The sequence below is a fragment of the Apodemus sylvaticus genome, chromosome 12 (assembly GCF_947179515.1).
Source record: "Apodemus sylvaticus chromosome 12, mApoSyl1.1, whole genome shotgun sequence".
In the NCBI taxonomy this organism is placed as follows: domain Eukaryota; kingdom Metazoa; phylum Chordata; class Mammalia; order Rodentia; family Muridae; genus Apodemus; species Apodemus sylvaticus.
Genome location: NC_067483.1, coordinates 31,531,660 through 31,538,092, shown reverse-complemented (window position 1 = coordinate 31,538,092; position 6,433 = coordinate 31,531,660).

Sequence of the window (6,433 nt, the reverse complement as noted above, 5' to 3'; positions counted from 1 at the left end):
TTTGAGGGGCATCTGGGTTCTTTCCAGCTTCTGCCTATTATAAATAAGGCTGCTATGAACATAATGGAGCATGTGTCTTTATTGCATGCCGGGGAATCCTTTGAGTATATGCCCAGGAGAGGTATAGCAGGGTCCTCTGGAAGTGTCATGTCCAGTTTTCTAAGGAACTGCCAGACTGATTTCCAAAGTGGTTGTACCATCTTTTAGCCCCACCAGCAGTGGAGTGTTCCTCTTTCTCCACATCCTGGCCAACACCTGCTGTCTCCTGAGTTTTGGACCTTAGCCATTCTGACACGTGTGAGGTGAAATCTCAGGGTTGTTTTGATTTGCATTTCCCTAATGACTAATGATGTTGAGAACTTCTTAAGGTGTCTCTTGGCCATCGGAATTTCTTCAGGTGAAAATTCTTTGTTTAGACCTGTACCCCATTTTTTAATAGGGTTATTTGGTTCCCCAGGGTTTAACATCTTGAATTCTTTGTATATATTGGATATTAGCCCTCTATCAGATGTAGGGTTGGTGAATATCCTTTCCCAATTTGTTGGTTGCCATTTTGTCCTTTTAACAGTGTCCTTTGCCTTACAGAAACTTTGTAATTTTATGAGGTCCCATTTGTCAATTCTTGATCTTAGAGCATAAGCTATTGGTGTTCTGTTCAGGAACTTTTCCCCTATGCCCATGTCCTCAAGGGTTTTCCCTAGTTTCCTTTCTATTAGTTTCAGTGTGTCTGGTTTTACATGGAGGTCCTTGATCCACTTGGAGTGGAGTTTAGAACATGGAGATAAGAATGGATCAATTCACATTCTTCTGCATGCTGACCTCCAATTGAACCAGCACCATTTGTCAAAAAGGCTATCTTTTTTCCACTGGATGTTTTCGGCTCCTTTGTGGAAGATTAAGCGACCATAGGTATGTGGATTCATTTCTGGGTCTTCAATTCTATTCCATTGGTCCACTTGTCTGTCACTGTGCCAATACCATGCAGTTTTTAACACTATTGCTCTGTAGTATTGCTTGACGTCAGGGATACTGATTCCCCCAGAATTTCTTCTGTTGTTGAGAATTGTTTTAGCTATCCTGGGTTTTTTGTTATTCCAGATCTTATCCCTATCTCCAAGGATGTGGATAAAGATGTATGGACCACCATTCCAGCTTTATATGAGGGCTAAGGATCTAAAATCAGATCCGCATGCTTTCATGGCAAATGCTTTCCCAGCAGAGGCATTCCCCTAGGCTCTCGGCAGCGACTTTTTAATACTGAATCCAAATTCTCGTTCCTCTAGCTTTCACCAAACTGTCTTAGAGAAGTAAATTCTTCTCAAAGGCTTACAGTGCTGAGGGTATAGAATTGATAGACATTTTTTCAGTGCTGCTCATGTGAAGAACTCAGATGAGTCAGGTTCCTAAGCTCACGGTGATAATCATTCATCCATTTAAACAATACTTTCTGTGTGGCCAGCAGGTGCTGGATATGAATCTCGTCACGTGGATATATCAGTTGACTGAATCTATACGAAATAGTTCTAAGCCCTTTCTTCCTATTCTGTGAGTTAAAAACCTTTACATTTTAAGGACAATTATCTATTTAACATTGAGTCTCCTCTAGACTTATATACCCAGATTTTTCTGTATATCATATGACATCATCCCCTATAGGGAGACTCATTACTGTATGAGTACCAAAGGCCATGGACCCCATTGTCATGAACATCATTATATGCTTTGTATCCAACAAATGGAAAACTTCCACAAAGAGCTTTTAAATAATATGAATATATCATGCTTCTTTCTGGAACTCTCCTGATTTGGCCTGGAATATGCATTGGAAATCTTTTAGCTGGAACTTACAAGTATTGTGACAAAATGAAAATCATTTCGATCTCAGTTGGAAAAAAATCAACCACAGGGTGTGGTCTCAAAGAAACAACAACACAATGGTCTAGTGGGAGAAGGCATGTCTGGCATTCATGATGTCCTACATTTGAACCCAGCATGGCATAACACTGCATGTATGGACATATATACCTTTAATCCTAGCATGTAGGAGATAGAAGCAAGATCGGAAGTTCAAGGTCATCCTCATTCACCCACTGAGTTTGAGGCCTGTCTACTACATAAGACAATGTTATCATTGTAAGAAAAACTAAGCTTACATATACAGACAAATCAGAGACTCCGGAACAGCTGTAACGGAAGGCTGTGATACACTCAAGAGGCTCAAGAACAGAAGTTTTAGGCCTATCTGTCCAAGTGAGAAATTTTCCTTAGAAATAAGTTGTGTGTGTGTGTGTGTGTGTGTGTGTGTGAGAGAGAGAGAGAGAGAGAGAGAGAGAGAGAGAGAGAGACAGAGAGAGACAGAGAGAGACAGAGAGACAGAGAGACAGAGAGACAGAGAGATGTATGTGTACATGTGAACATATATGAATACTCATGCCTGTGAGCATGCAGAGACAGGAAGAGGATGTTGAATGTCTTGCTTTATTGCTCCACCTTATTCATTGGAGACAGTGTCTCTTACTGAATCTGGTGGCCAACCAGATCTAGTGATCGTCCTGTCTCTATGTTCTACAAAGCTGGGGTTTCAGACTCATGCACAGTCATATCCTGCTTTTTATGTATGCTCTAGGAATCCATAGTTAGGCCCTCATACTTGTAGAGCAAACACTCTTATCCCCTGGGACATCTCCTAAGCCTGTATCATAAGTGGCATTTATCACCACAGGCAACATTTCTGAAGCCCCGAGGAGCAGCTCCCACTGTTTTGTTTAGAGGTATTTTTTCAAAGAAACAGCTTTCAGAACTCTTAGCATATTGTGCCAGTCAGAATTATTGTCCATTGACTATTCTTTCCTCTGGAATCTTTAACATGCTATAGTGTTACTTATGGATGACAGTTATTTAATTTGCTTGTATGCATTTGGCTTGCAAATTTTTGTTTTTTGGATTATTTTTCTACTTTTTTTTTTTTTTTTTTTGATACAGGATCTCATGTAGTCCAGGCTGGCATCAGACTTTTTATGTAGCTAAGGATTACCTTGAAATTCTGATTCTCTTGATTTTTCCTAAGTGCTAAGGTTTTAACTGAACATTAGGGCATAAGTATGGGGCTTCATGTAAAGTAGACAAGCACTCTATGATCTAAGTTACATCCATAGATCACTCTGGGTTTCTGTGACTATCTATCTATCTATCTATCTATCTATCTATCTATCTATCTATCTATCTATCTCCTGTCTACAGGCCTACTTGTTTGTCTATTTATTTATTATTTATTTGTTCGTTGATTTTTGGTGAGGAATGCAGTGTCTTTCACTCCTCTATCTATCCTATATAGCCTATAAGAATACAATTCTTCATTCAGGACCAGCAAAATGGTGTGACAAATAGATCCAAGGTCTATTTGTTTATGACTAAACGCAATAGAGGTCTACATCTTACTCATAAAACCAGGGCTGGGATCTGTTTGTGAAGTGATCGATTTCCCCTTATGTAGTTGTAGATTTGGGGCCAGCTTCTTTCAACAAGTGTTTTTTTCTTTCCTTCCCAGCATCTTATGTTATTGCTCAGTAAGCATGGAGCAATGGAAAGCTCCTGAAGAACTCCTCCTTATTCTTCAAACTTGGCAGACATGAAAAAAAATCATTTCCAGTTAATATTGCTAGAGTTGAATCATACTGCTCTAGCAGGCACAGGGGTCTGAGGGTGTTATATTGTCCTTGGTACTTCCTAGAAATAAGTCTGTACTTCAGAAGGCATGTGAATGTATGTGTGTGTGTGTGTGTGTGTCCTGTGTACACACATGCACACTTGTATGTAAGTGGTATGTGGGAGTGTGTGTATGCATAATAGTGTGTGTGTTGACACATGCATGCTTAAGTACATGGACACCAGAGGTTACCTTTGGCTATCTTCCTGCATTACTCTCTGCCTTAGTTATCAAAATGGAGTCTCTTGATAAAGCAGAGCTTGCCTGTCTGCCTAGTCCTGCTGGGCAGCTTCCTGTAGGAATTCTCTTTTCCTCTAGTGCAGTGAGCCAGCTTAGTTTTTAAGTGGGTTCTGGGGATCTGAACTCCAGGCTTTGTATTTGGGGGTCAAGAGCTTTACTCTTTGAAGCCTTCCCCAAATGGATATTTATTGACAGCAAGTTGTTTCTGCTTAACATGAAGTACGGTTCAGAAAACCCTTCTATTTATGTCAGCTGCAGAAACGAACCTGCTTTCCCTTCTTCTTGGAACAGAGCTATTTAATGCCTCAGAAATTTTAGAAAGTTCCACAATAGAATGCACTAGGTTATATGTGTCCTCACTACCATTTTGAAGGATTGCTGATGTTTATCTAGGGAGATGTGAAGCAATTTAATATTATTAATTGCTAACAAACGGATAAGATTTACAAGAATTGTCAAAGCTTAAAGCGCCAAATAATCTTTCCCCATGCAAGAAAATTTATTATGCCATTATGCTTATTTCTATCAGGGCTCCTATATGCAATCACTGTTCGCTATTAAATTTTTATTGCACATTTAATTTATCTTTCCCTCCGGTGGGAAAACGTATTAGATAACTCATTTGACACTACTGTCTTCTCCTCTTCTTTTTTCTCCCAAATTCTGCCCCCAATAATAGAGAGGCAGATATCTATGTCTTGGTATTAATTATACAGAAGCCAAAGAGAGTGACACTTCAGACTGCTGCCTGAAGGGAATTGCCAAGGACAGAATTAGCTAGATGGACAACTGAGTGGACTTCCATCAGAAACACCTATTTCAGTGCTTTATAAAGAATTTTAGAAAAAAATCACTTATGAACTCCTGCTTGCTTTCCACAGATTAAAGTAGAAGATAATTTTGTTTTCCAGATAATAAATGCAGACTGCTTGCTGAAAGTTAGGGTGTTTTTTTTTTTTAAAGGTGTTGCTTGGAAAATGAAAATTTTATTTCTCTGAAGGTCTACTTTCTAAATGTAAGGCTTAATGAAACTAGCTCTCTGCTCCTTTGCCTATCCCAAGAGCAAACCAAAAAAACTCAAGATCAAAACACAGGTTTTCTGTCACTGTTGACACCTTTTTCTGTAATGAGTCTGTGTTCAAGGATAGCGTTCTCAGTTCTGAGGCAACAGAATTGGTCTCTTGACTTTTAGAAAATATCATTGAACTATCTGGTGCTTTATCTAGTGTCTCTAGTGTTTACTAAAACATCATGTCACTATTATAATGACTAGTATCTTCAGGTGAGAGGAGAGGAAGGACCAGAGGGAACAAGAATGATCCTGCTTCTGGGACCATAGTGAGGTTACTGGTTGTTTGGCCTTAACAGTGAGATTTGCAAATCCAGTGTGCTGACCTCAGGAGGGAGTGGTTAGAAGTCTTGCTGTTAGAAGTCTCCAGTTCCCTTTGTTCTCCATCTCAGCTAGATTCTTGGTTCTTGTGCTCCTGAAAGTCCAACAAGACAAGGAAGTTGATTATCATTCCTCCTGTTTCTTTTCTGATGGTTGGGACTTTAAGAAAGGGACATTTTCTCTTTGGAATAGTGTTACCCAGAATTCCCTTTGCTATAAGGTAGTGGTTCAAAACCCTCTTAAGGTTCTGACCCTTTAAATTATTTCCTTATGTTGTGGTGACCCCCAAGCATAAAATTATTTTCACAGTTATTATGCTTCATAACTGTAATTTTGCTACTTTTATGAATCATAATGTAAATATCTGTGCTTTCCAATGGTCTTAGGTGACCCCTGAGAAAGGTTCATTAGACCAACAGTACAGTTGTTACTCTCAGATTGGGAACTGCTACTAAAAGGTATATTGTGTACAAGAATAGAAATAGAGAGGCAATCACCCATAAAGTTAAAGAAGTTCACTAGGGGAAAGAATAAAGGCATCCTGATTCCCTGGTAAGGAAGTCCCGGGAGGCAGATTGACCTGACACAGCTAGAAAGACCACTTATTAATTATTGCTGTTTATACCCTGTTTTACAGGTCTGTAGACCATCTGGTATTAACCAACATCACTATCTTTGTTCCTTGACCTCAGTCAATCACTGTATATATTACTACATCATATGTTAGGATGAATGACTCCAGTCATATCTAACTGGGGTAATTAGGGAATGAAAACAAGAAACATGCAGACTCATATACAGAAAAGTTGGGATTAGGTGGACTGGACTCTCTGATGGAGAAGCCCTAGCACCTTGGAAGCTCAGTGTATTTATCATATGCAGTTGAACAGAGATGTGGGGTTACTACATGTTGCTGAATCAAGGAGACCGACTTAGCTCATCTCAGTAGAAATCTCTCTAGAGGACAGCAGTTGCCAAGTCAAATACCTGGGGAGGGCAAGATATGGTGGATATCTTCTTTACACTCTATCAGTATTTCTGCATGGACTCCAAAGAAGAGTGTTGTCATCCCTTTGAGCCTTACCAAGGGAAGGTTG